Consider the following 13,372-nt stretch of genomic DNA (forward strand, 5'->3'; position numbering starts at 1 on the left):
CTATGAAATCATTGAATTGAATATCTAATACATTGTCATTTTGTTTACTTGGAGCGTCTGCAGGCATGGCGTGCCACTTCCCCGAGCTCCCGTTGGCTGGGAACGGCGAACTGTGGCCACAGAGAGCTGAGGGGCTCCATGCCTGCAGACGCTCCATGTAAACAAAACGTCCCGACCCGCCAGCGGCTTACCCTGATGGGCCAGGAGCCAAAGTTTGCCAACCCCTGAAATATAGGGTCGGCTTATGAAAGGGCCATACAGTTTTTACTATTTTTACCTATCCATCTTGGCTTATAAACGAATGGGCTAATGAACGAGTATATATGGTATATTAAATTGTTTTGATGAAAAGGAATTTATTGCCCCTGATGTAAACCTTGAAAGTCAAGAGTACAACATAGATCTGAAGTGGGGAAGGGGAGCCAAGGTAGCCCTTCTGACATCACTTTTAACAATACCATCTAAATAGCTATTTCCTAAAGTCTCCCTCTCCACACCCGGTCCCAGTCTCTTTTTCCAGTCAGTCTGTCTCCCCTCCTCCATCTCCTTGCCAATCTGTATTGCCCAGTCTCCTTGCGAAACAAGTCCCAGCCTTCCTCCCCTGCAACCCTGCTCCCAGTCCCAGCCTCTTTGCCCAGCCAGTTCCAGTCTTCTCCCCACCCAACTCCCAGTGCCAGTTTCCCACTCCCTCCCCAACAGCTTTTAGTCTCAGTCCCTCCACCCACCCAACCCAAGGCTCCCTGACCCAATCTAATGCCTTTCTCCTCCTCACCCCATTCCCCCAGTCCAGCTCTTGTCAGTTGAATCAGGCAGCAATCATCCTCTATGCTTGCTTGAGTGTAAGCAAGGGGATCACTGAGAGCTTAGGGGAGACAGGCTTCCTGCTTTTAGTTCCAGTTCTCTGATCGAGCCCAGCCTGCCGCCTACAGCTCCATTTTCAGGGAAGGTCCAGCTCAGCCCTAGGCTGCTGGACTCTTCAAGGAAGTTTGTTCTGAAGCTCTAGCTACTCTCCACTGAGCACGTACAAATTGCAGTTTTTCCATACACTTATAACTTGGCCTAATCTGGGTGGATTTTCACAGGAATGGCAAAAGACACATCACTGGCATATACACATACACTCTCACATAAAAAAGCTTCCCCTCCCTAACTGAACCTGGTCAAATTTAAGATCTCTGCTCCAAAGCATGGGGGTACTGAATCTTCTCAAAGAAAAGGTTGCCTGAATTTAATATGGGCAAAACAATGTAATTTCTTTAACCTTATTTTTGTTAATAGGTGAACCATTATTACTGAAATTTCCCAAAACAGTTCAGCCTGAGGCTGACAATCAGCATGTAAAATTTCAGCCCAAATGGTTAAAGTTGGGCAAAATTATAAGCAATTGTAAATAGGTTTTGCAATAGGAAGTAGGAGGCAACCTTAATAGGTGTTGCTACCTCTCCTGCTTATAATTATAAATGGGCACTATTCATAGATTATAAACTCAGAGGGAATTATTGTGATCATCTAGTCTGACCTCCTGCATAAAACAAGCCTGAGGATTTCCTTGAATTAATTCCTGCTTTAAGTTCAGTAGCTTTGGTTTAACTGTAACATATCTTTTAGAAAAAATATCAAATCTAGATAAAAATTTCTGGTGATGGAGAATCCACCAGAACCCTTGGTAAATTGTTCCAATGATTAATTACGCCCACTGTTAAAAATTTCCACCTTATTTGTATCTGAATTTGTTTTACTTTAACTTACAGCCATTGGATCTCATTATAACTTCCTCTGCTACAATGAAAAGCCCTCTTATATTAAATTTCTTTTCTCAAAATATGTTCTGAAGGGGTGATTTGATCACAAAGTATAAAAGTCTCTTTGATGAGCTAAATAGATTGAGCTCCTTGCGTCTGTCACTGTAAGGCAGGTTCTCTGATTTTTTAATCATTCTCGTGGCTCTTCTCTGAACTGTCCCCAATTTACCAACATCCTTCATGAATTTTGGACACAATATTCCAGTAGCAATAGCACCAGTGCTGAAGACACAGGTAATATAATCTCCCTACTTCTACTTGAGCTTCACTTGTACATTCAAGGATTTCCTTAGCCTTTTTGGCCATAGCATCGTTCTGGGAGCTCATGTTCAGTTGATTATCCTCATAACCCCCAGAGTTGCTGCTTCCCATGGTAGAGTCCCCGATACTGTAACTATGCTCATGTTCTTTATTCCTAAATGTCTGACCTTATATTTGGCTGTATTGAAATGCATATTGTTTGCTTGTGCCCATCTTACCTAGAGATCCAGATCACTCTGTGTCAGTGACTTGTTCTCTTCATTATTTGCCACTCCTCCAATCTTTGTGTCATATGTAAACTTTATCAGATTTTATATTTTCTTCCAGATTATTGATAAAAATGTTAAACACAACCCTTAGAACCCCACTAGAAACGCAGCTGTTTGTTGATGATTCCCCATCTACAATTAGATTTAGAGACCTATCGGTTAGCTATCCATTTAATGTGTGCCATGTTGAATTTGTATTATTTTAGTTTTTAATCAAAATGTTGTGCATAACCAAGTCAGATGCCTAACAGAAGTCTGTTACATCGTTACCTTTATTAACCAAATTTGTAATGTCATCAAAAATGGTATCAATTTAATTTGATAAGATTTATTTTTGCATAAACTCATTCTGATTAGCATTAATTATATTACCCTCTTTTAATTCTTTATTAATTTAATCCCATATTAGCCATTCCATTATTCTGCTGAGGATCAGTGTCAGTCTGATGGGCCTGTAATTACTTGTATCCTCTTGTTTACACTTTTTTAATATTAGCATGACATTAACTTTCTTCCATTCTTTTGGAACTTCCCTCGTTTTCCAAGAATCATTAAAAAAATGTTAATGGTCCATGAAGCCCCTCAGCCAGCTCTTTTAAAACTCTTGGGTGCAAGTTATCTGGATCTGTTGATTTTAAAGTGTCTTTCTTCAGTAGCTGCTGTTTAACATCCTCATGAGTTACTGTTGTAATGGAAAGTATTTTATTATCATTATCATCTGGCTTTTCCCCAAAATACAGAAGAGAGATATTTTGAAAACTTCTCTCTTTTCTGTATTATTATTTATAGTTCAATCTTTTCCATCTGATAATGGATAATTATTGGGATTCCTTTTGTTTCTGATATACTTAAAATACTCCTGGTTGTTGTCCTCTGCTGACTATAGATTTCTCTTTGTGTCCTTTTCCTTCCTTTATTAATTTTCTATATTATCGTCTAATTTATATTGCTAGTATCTTCCCCTCCTGTTCCATTTTTATATCTGTCTGTCTATGTGTCTGTCTGTCTCTGCTTTTACTTCCCCAGGCTGTTTTTTTTTTTTAACAAGTATAGGCTTTTTTCTTGATTGTGGCTTTTTGGGGGGGCATCTAGTAAAAAAGTTCTTAAAGCTCCTAATATAAGTTTGCTTAATACTTTCCATTTTAAGACCCCGTTTTCAGTTGCTCATAACTTGGTCACTTGTTAAGTGTTTGAGCAAAAATTTTCCATGTAGGGTATCTGCCTCAGACTGATTTTTTTATTTTTGTTTTTTTTTTAAGTTTCAACTCCAGCAGTCAAGCCTGTTTCTAAGCTGCAGGCTCTAAGGCCAGAAGGGGCCATCATGATCATCTAGTCTGACCTCCTGCACACTGAAGGCCACAGAACTTTCCCCCACCCTTTCTGTAATGGACCCAGAACCTCTGGCTGTGTCACTGAAGTTCTTATATCATGATTTAAAGACTTCAAGTTACAGAGGATCCACCATTTACTCTAGTTTAAACCTGCAAGTGACCCATGCTTCAGAGGAAGGCAACCCCCCCCACCCCCCGGGTCTCTTTCAATCTGACCTGGGGGGAAATTCCTACCCAACACAAAATATGGCTATCATTTGGAACCTGGGCATGTGAGCAAGACCCATTAGCCAGACACCTGGAAAAGAATTCTCTGTAATAACTCAGAGCCTTCCCCATCTAGTGCCCCATCTCTGACCATTGGGGGTTTTTTGCTATTAGCAGTCATAGATGGGCAGCATGCCATTGTAGGCATCTCATCATACCATCCCCTCCATAAATGTATCACATTCAGTCTTGAAGCCAGTTAGGTTTTTTGCCCCCACATCGCCCCTTGGAAGACTATTCCAGAACTTCTCTTCTCTGATGGTTAGGAACCTTCATCTGATTTCAAGCCTAAACTTGTTGATGGCCAGTTTATATCCGTTTGTTCTTGTGTCAACATTAGCGCTTAACTTAAATAACTCCTCTCCCTCCCTGGTATTTATCCTTCTGATGTATTTATAGAGAGTAATCATATCTCCCATCAGCCTTCTTTTGGTTAGGCTAAACAAGCCAAGTTCTTTAAGTCTCCTCTCCTAAGGTAGGTTTTCCATTCCTCTGATCATCATTATAGTAGCCCTTCTCTGCATCTGTCCCAGTTTGAATTAATCTTTTTTAAACATGGAAGACCAGAATTGCACACACTATTCCAGATGGGGTTTCACAAGTGCCTTGTATAATGACAATAACACTTCCCTATCTCTACTGGAAATACCTTGCCTGTTGCATCCTAGGATCACATTAGCCTTTTTCATGGCCCCATCACAATGGCAGCTCATAGTCATCCTGTGATTAACCAATATATTCAGGTCTTTCTCCTCTTCTGTAGCTTCCAACTGATATGTTCCCAGTTTATAGCAAAAATATTTGTTCTTAGTGCCTAACTGCATGACTTTGCACTATTAAATTTCATCCCATATCTATTACTCCAGTTTTCAAGGTCCTCCAGATCATCTTGTATGAAGTTCCAGTTCTCTGTATTGGCAATAACTCCTAACTTTGTGTCATCTGCAAATTTTATTAGCATACTCCCTCTTTTTGTGCCAAGGTCATGAATGAAAATGCTAAATAAGATTGGTCCTGAGACTGATCTCTGAGGAAACCCACTAGTAACTTCCCTCAAGCCTGATGGTTCACCTTTGTAGTTTTCACTTTAACCAGTTCCTTATACCCCTTTCAATTCTCACACTGTATTAATCTGCATCTTCTCCAATTTAACTAATTTTCCATGTGGAGCTGTATCAAATGCCTGACTAAAATCCAGGTAGAATTAGATCTACTGCATTTCCTTTGTCTAAAAAATCAGTTATCTTCTCAAAGAAAGAGATCAGATTGGTCTTGTACGATCTACCTTTTGTAAAACGGTGTTGTATTTTATCCTAGTTATCGTCAACTTCTATTTCTTTAACTACTTTCTCTTTCAAAATTTGTTTGAAGACCTTGCATACAATTGAGGTCAAACTAATGAACCTATAGTTTCCCAGATTGCTTTTTTCCCTTTTCTTAAAAATAGATACTATATTAGCAGTTAGCGTATTCATAGGATATGACCCCCAATTTTAGACATTAATTAAAAATCCTTGCTACTGGGCTTGAAATTTCATGTGCCAGTTCCTTTAATATTCTTGGATGGAGATTATCTGGGCCCCCCGATTTGGTCCCATTAAGCTATTTGAGTTTGACTTCTACTTCAGATGTGGTAATTTCTGTGATGGGTTGGGTCACAGAGACCCCCTTGGGACTGCCATCTGATGTGGTGAGACTACCTCTGAGCCCGTTTTCCCTGGCAGCTTGGGACTTCAGAACTCTGCATTGTTGAGCCAGACGTGCCAGTCTGCTCCAACACAGACCGAAGGTCTGAACCACGTCCCCCAAAAACTGCAGACTTAACTGAAAACCACGTAGCAGGTACTCCTGTCTCTAACACCCAGACACTCAGCTTCCAATGGGATCTAAACCCCAAATAAATCCGTTTTACTCTTTATAAAGCTTATACAGGGTAAACTCATAAATTGTCCACTCTCTGTAACACTGATAGAGAGATATGAACAGCTGTTTGCTCCCCCAGGAATTAATTGCTTACTCTGGGTTAATTTATAAGCAAAAGTGATTTTATTAAATACAGAAGGTAGGATTTAAGTTGCTCCAAGTAATAACAGACAAAACTAAGTAAGTTACCAAGCAAAATAAAACAAAAGCACACAAGTCTAAGCCTAATACAGTAGGAAACTGATTACAGATGAAATCTCACCCTCAGAGATGTTGCAATAAGCTTCTTTCACAGACTAGACTCCTTTCTAGTCTGGGCCCAATCCTTTCCCCGGTACAGTCCTCCTTCCAGCTCAGGTGGTAACTAGGGGATTTCTCATGACTACAGCCACATTTGTTCTGTTCCACCCCCTGATATATCTTTGGCAAAAGGCGCGAAACTTTTGTCTCTTTGGGTCCCCACCCCTCCTTCTAAATGGAAAAGCACCAGGTTTAAGATGGATTCCAGTACCAGGTTTGATGGTCATATGTCCTGTGAGACCCCAAACCTTCATTCTTCCCAGCCTGACTCACAGGAAAGCTTGCAAGTAAACAGAGCCATCTACAGTCAATTGTCCTAGTTGATGGGAGCCATCAAGATTGTAAACTACCATTAATGGCCCACACTTTGAATAACTACAGTAGGACCTCAGAGTTATATTTTATATTCCTAGTTTCAGATAAAAGAATGATACATTCATACGAATAGGGTGAACACATTCAATAGGTTACAAGATTTGTAATGTACCTTACAAGAGACCTTTTGCGTGAAGCGTATTCCAGTTACATTGTATTCACACTCATTAGCATATTTTCATAAAATCATATGGAGTGCAATGTCAATTTCTATTTCCATATCCTCATTTCCATTAGCCACCCTGCCACGACCCCTAAATTCCTCATTATCCCTCTTAAAAACTGACAAAGTATTCGTTTAGGTATTGGACCATTGCTAGATTATTTTTAATCTCCATCCCATTCTCAGTGTTTAGCAGTCCCACTTCTTCTTTCATTGTTTTCTTTTTATTTATATGGCTATTACTCCTGATGGCATTCTGCACCAAAAAAAATCTGCGCACAATATTTTAAAGTTCTGCAAAATTTATTTGTCAAACGTGGAGGCTTCAGTATGGCAGTGTGGAGCACAGGCCACTGGCTGCACAGAGGTGGGAGATCACTGTGCAGCTTGTCCCCCAGGACACAGACTCAGAAATTAGACTGCACCCAATCCTGACAGCACAAGGACCAGGCCTGCTGCAGAAACATGCCAGGCCCCGCCTCTCTATGCCAGGTGCACCAGATGTGGGCAGGCAGGCTCAGCAAGGCAGGATCCAAGTGTGGAGCTGCTTTGTGTTAGGGGATCCAGGTGCGGGTTGAGAGGGTTCTGTGTGGTGCAGTCTGGGTGCGGGTGGCTCAGTTGGGGATCAAGGTGTGGGGGGGATCTGGATGCACAGGGACTTGTTGGGGGGTTCTAGGTGAAATCATAATGGGACACTGCAGGGGGGTCCAGGTGAAGGTGGTTGGGGCTCAGCAGGAGGGTCCGGGTGTGAGGGGCTCAGTGGGGGTTCAGATGCTGGGGGAGAGGAGCTCAGTTGGGTGGGGATCCAGGTGCCACTAGTTAGGGCTCAGAGGGATGGGGATCCCTGTGTGTGTGGCTTGTTGGGGTGGTCCAGGTGCAGGGGGAGTGGAGTTCATCGGGGGGTTATGAGAACGGGGGAGGGTGAGGCTTGGCAGGAGCATCTGGGTATGAGGGGGTCTAGATGCATGGTGGTTCGTTGGATTGTGGAGCAGGTCCCTGTACATGGATCTCTCCCTCTGCAGCTGAGGAGCAATGGGTGCAGGCAGTGGGGGGTGGGGGAGAGGGAGTTTGCAGAGCTTCCTGGAGCTGGGGGAGAAATCTGGGGGTAGGTCTGACCTGGGTCCAGATGCTGTGCAGGGGAAGAGGAAGCCCCATTCTCACCAGCTCAGCCAGGACTAGCAGCTGAGCCCGTCGCAGAGTAGGAGCCACCAGTCGGGTCTTCCCCTGTCCCGCCCCCTGCCCCACAGTGATTTACCTCTCTGCTGGCTGCCCTGGGCACCCAAAACATATTGCTGGGGAGGGTTGCATGACCGCTCTTGTGGCTTCCCTTTGCTTTCCCGTCAGAAAGTCATTTTTCTGCAAGGAAGCAAAGAAATCTGCATGGGACATAAATTCTGCGCTTGCACAGTGGCACAGAATTCCCCCAGGAGTAAGCAGCTGTAGAACCTTTTCCTGTTGGTTTTAATTTCCTTTGTGAGGGTCCAACTCTGCTTGGCTTTTGGCAGTTCTCACTTTATCTCTACATTTTCTATCACCAAGAGTTAGCTTTCCTTGCTGATCCTTTCCATCTTCCATTCCTTGTAGGCTTTCTGTTTTCTCTTAATAATCTGTTTGAAATGCTTGTCCATCCAGCTTGGTCTGCAACTCTTCTCTTCAAATTTTTGCCCCTAGCTTGGGATGCAGACTTCATATAGCTTCTGCAGCTTTGACTTAAAGTAGTTCCAAGCCTCCTCCAGATTCAAATCCTTGAGTTCTTCAGGGCAGTCCAATTCCCTACATTCCCTTAATTTTTTAAAGTTTGCCCTTTTGAGATCAAGGACCCTAGTTACAGACCTATTTTTTTTTTATCCCTCCATTTAGTTTAAATTAGCTCATGATTCACATGAACCATGGCTGTCCTCTCCAACCAGTTTTTCTGTGAGGTTCTTTGCTACTTACCAGTACTTAATCTAAAATGGCGTAACCTCTTGTTGGTTCAGTGACTGATGAAAATATCATTCAGCTGTCACATCTAGGAATATCTGGGCTCTACCATTGTTACTAATACTTGTCCTCCAATCTATATCTGGCAAATAAAAGTCTCCCATAATCACACAATCCCAGTTGTATTTATTTCAATAAAAATATTAAAGAGGTTTCTATCCATAACCAAATCAGATCCTTGGGTCTGTAGAGACCCCAAGCACTATCCCTATGGAACCTCTATTAACTTTCTTTACCAAAGTGATTTTGACCCAAACGAGATTCTGTGTTATCCATTCCATTACCTCTAATTTCTTTACAGTCTACTTCATAATTTATGTACAATACTACTCTACCACCTTTCCTTTATTTCTGTCTTTGCTGAGCAACACATACCCTTCAATACCTGTGCTCCAGTCATGACTACTATTCCACCATGTTTCTGTGATCCCTATAATATCTGGTTTCCCTTCCTGCATCAGTAATTCTTCTTTGAGTGATTGCTCATGTGTATTCCACAGTAGGTGTGCATGCTCGCCATGTGCACTGGTGCTGGAAGTTTTTCCCCTAGCAGTACCCATTGGGGGGAGCGCCCCTGCCCGCGACCCCTGAAGCGGCGCCTGCCTGGCATGGTATATGGGGGGCTGCACTCCCCTCACCCTCAGTTCCTTGTTGCCGCCAGTGAAGGTGCATCGGAACTGCTCAGCTCCAGCTTTGCTGCAGCTCGTCCCCAGAACTCTTCGTTTGTTCAGTAGTACCTGTAGTCAGTTAGCTAATTCAGTTAGTTTAGGTAGTCACTGAGCCCGGGCCGGGGCATGCCCTGCGCCCCAGGCTTTAAGTCATGTGGCTCTTGTAGGCGCTCTGTGCCAAGGAGCGACCCGCATGCGGATTGTCTGCGCTGCTTGGGAGAAACTGATATCAGCGAAAGGTGCAAGATCTGCAAGTCTTTCAAGCCCTGGACCAAAAAAGAAAGGGACATTAGGCTCTGGGCCATCCTGATGGAGTCGGCATTGGCTCCAAACTCGGCACCCCACTCCAAACCGGTACCCGGCACTGCGGCGTCAGTACGCAGAGACCCTCCAGTACCATCATCCAGTTGGCACCACTCCCCGTCCACGGGGCACGCCGAGAGGACAGGAAAGACTCCCTCTTCGCAGCGGCACCGAGGGAAGTCTGGGACAGAGGCTAGGCCCATGTCGACTAGTCCTCGATCCCCATCGGGCTCTAGGCCTCCAACTCACATTGAGCGGAGTAGCCCAGCCCTTTGGAGCAGGCCTCTCTGGATGTCCAGTTGCCATCTAGGCCCGAAGCCCTCCAGGCAGCCAGGGATGTCATGTCCATGCTGGTGCCCGGAGCTCCGCTGATGTTGGCCCCACGCTCCAGAGGCTAGCCACCGCTGGGATCACCGCAGTCGTCACCAGCTCAGTACCAGTCTTGGTCGAAGGAACGTTCCCAACACCACTCAGCGCCCAGTGACTGTTCAGGGTTCAGTCCATGTGGATCGCTCTCGATGGCAGCCAGACTGTCTGGATGGGTGCCGTCCGACCAGGATTCCCAGCACTGCTCGTCTTCGCGAAGCAAACACCGATGGGACTGTGGTGGACGTCACCAATGGTCCTCGTCTCGCAGAAGATACTGCAGTCAGTCGCGGCACAATCGTCAACGCTTTTCCCGCTTGGCTTCTATTCCAAGTCCCCGCCAAGGCACCGTAGCCCCGGGTGTCGATCGCTGGCGTCTCGCCAACGCGGATCTGCCTGTCGAGGCCATTCGTGGAGCAGCTACTATCGTCGGTGCCGCTCCTCCGCATTGAGATTGCGGTCCCGTGGTCGACATAGGTCTCAGCACCACCGATACTCCCGGTCCTCCCGGCACCACCGATACTCCCGGTCCAGAGGCAGCAGCGGATCTTACACCAGCCTGGCCTCCCCTTACAGCCGCCCGTCTACAGGCCAAACTAGCCAGCCCGAACGGCTGGCCCCACCTGTGCCTCAGCAAGTGCAATGGACCAAGTGTCGTGGCCGGCCCAGTGGTACCAGTAGGCACCGTGGCCTCCGACGCAGTCCCCGCAGTCGGGACCATCGGCGTCCATCTTTCGACTGCCAGAAAAAAGGTCAGGGGGACCTGTGTCCTCAATACTGTGCCCAGAGTCCAACCAGGTGGTGGATTCTCCAGTGCCGGATGACACCAAAGCACCGGAGGTCCCACAGGAGGACTATTGGGCCCACCAAGACCTCCTAAAAAGGGTGGCAGCGAGCCTCTACCTCCAGGCTGAGGAGATGGAAGAGCCCTCAGACTCCCTGTTCAATGTGCTGTCCCCTTCAGCACTGGGCAGGGTGGCCTTGCCGCTCCATGAAGGGGTAGTAAGAATTTCAAATGTCCTGTGGCAAACACCAGCCTCGTTGGCTCCCATCTCTAAAAAGGCAGAGAGCAAGTACTTTGTACTCACGAAGGGACATGAGTATCTGTATACCCACCCAACGCGCAACTCCTTGGTGGTCGCGTCGGTCAACCACAGGGAGCGGCAGGGGCAACCAGCCCCGACCCCCAAGGACAAAGACTCTCGGAGGCTGGCTACTTTCGGGTGAAAAGTGTATTTGTCGTCAAGCTTTCAGCTACGAGTAGCAAACCATCAGGCTCTCCTGGTTCGCTATGGGTTTAACCTCTGGGAATCCCTCCCCAAGTTTGAGGACTCCCTCCGCGATAAGGAGAAGTTTAAGGCATTTGTGGAGGACGGGGCGGCGGCCGCAAGGGCATCCCTTCAGGCTGCTTCGGATGCAGCGGACATAGCCGCACTGTCCATGGCCTCAGCGATGTCCATGAGACAGGCATTATGGCTTCTGCTCTCTGGGCTCTCCAGCGAAGCGCAGTCACCAATGCAGGATCTCCCTTTCGACGGGAAGGCTCTGTTTGCTGAGGAAACAGACACAAGGCTGCATGGAATGAAAGATTCCCGTACGACCCTCCAGACAGTGGGCCTCAATGTCCCTCCTCTGGCAAAATCCAAGTTCAAGCCGCAGTAGGCTCCCGCCCAGACAACCCCCCCGAAGTATGAGGCCGCCCACAAAAAGCAGCGGGACTATAGAAAGCTCCCGCAATGGAAATTCCTGGTTCTTCTAAGGGCAGGCAGGCGGGCAAAAGGCTTTTTTGACAGGATGCTCGGGGGTACCCCCCCAGTTCTCAGCAGGGACGTACCCCCAATAAAGCTCCTTTTCTCCAATCGGTTATATGCTTTCCTCCTGGAATGATCACGGCTCACCTCAGACCGATGGGTCCTCAACACCATCTCCGAGGTTACACCCTTCAGTTTACCTCCTCACCGCCCAACCGCCTTCCATCCCCATCCCACCTGGGGGACCCCTCTCACGAAGCTCTGCTTGAGCAGGAGGTGTTTCCTTATCCCGAAGGCCAAAGGGGGGCTCAGGCCCATCATGGATCTGCGAGGCCTGAACCACTACATGGTGAAACTCAAGTTCTGCATGGTTTCCCTGGCCTCCATCATCGCCTCTCTGGATCCCAGGGACTGGTACACTGCCCTCGATCTACAGGACGCCTACTTCTACATCCACATATTCGAGGGGCACAGACACTTCCTCCGTTTCATGGTGGGACAGAGTCACTACCAATTCACAGTCCTACCGTTTGGTCTGTCCACTGCCCCCAAGGTCTTTACAAAGTGTATGGGGGTGGTAGCGGCCTACCTAAGATGCCATGGGGTCCAAATATTCCCATATCTGGATGACTGGCTAGTCAAAAGCACCTCCTGGTCGCAGGTGAGGGATCATGTGGCGCTCCTCCTGTCCACACATACTGCCCTGGGCCTGTTGATAAATAATGCCAAGTCCACATTAGTCCTGGTCCAATGCATAGAGTTTATTGGGGCATTACTGGACGCAGCATCGGCCAGGGCCTCTCTCCCACCAGACAGGTTCGAGACCCTGAAAGGGCTCATCAACTCGGTCACAAGGTTCCCAGTGACAACAGCCAGGGCTTGCCTGCAACTGCTGGGTCACATGTCTGCTTGCACATATGTGGTCCATCATGTCAGACTCAGAATGAGGCCCCTCCAGCTCTGTCTGGCTTTGCAGTTCTCCCAGGCCACGGACAGAATGGACAAAGTCCTCACCATGCCAAACTTGGTGATCACCTCCCTGCGGTGGTGGTCTGCCCCAAACAACATGCTCCAAGGGGTCCCATTCAGGGTCAGGGTCCATCATTGGAGCTGGTGTCCGACGCGTCGGACCTGGGTTGGGGGGGCCCATGTGGAGAACTTTCAGACCCAAGGCCTGGCGGTCTCTGCAAGACCTACCCCTTCATATAAACGTCAAGGAAGTCAGGGCGGTGCAACTGGCATGTATGGCCTTCTGCTCGCATCTGGAGGGCAAGGTAGTCAGGGTCCTCATGGATAACATGGCCTCGATGTACTATATCAACAGGCAAGGCGGGGCCCGATCCTCTGCCCTCTGCTATGAAGCCCTCAGTCTGTGGGACTTCTATATAGCCCACAACATCTACCTAAAAGCCTTCCACCTGCCTGGCGCCCGGAATGTCAGGGTGGATCACTTGAGCAGGAATTTTTCCTCTCAGCACGAGTGGTCTCTATCCCTGGAAATGGCTCACCAGCTCTTCCGAAGGTGGGGTGTGAGCAGGCAGAACCAACGATGCCCCTGGTCTGTTCCGGGGGGGCGCAGGGAGGGGCTCTATCTCTGATGCATTTACCCT

At 47.0% G+C, this 13,372-nt stretch overlaps 1 protein-coding gene across 5 annotated transcripts in view; it reads left to right on the forward strand.

The window, feature by feature from the left end:
- Positions 1-13,372, forward strand: part of FAM135A (family with sequence similarity 135 member A) — a 140,304-nt gene that overhangs the window by 42,081 nt on the left and 84,851 nt on the right. The gene's annotated exons all lie outside the window — the stretch shown is intronic.

The sequence above is a fragment of the Lepidochelys olivacea genome, assembly GCF_965140295.1.
Source record: "Lepidochelys olivacea isolate rLepOli2 genome assembly, chromosome: 3".
Classification (NCBI taxonomy): Eukaryota; Metazoa; Chordata; order Testudines; family Cheloniidae; genus Lepidochelys; species Lepidochelys olivacea.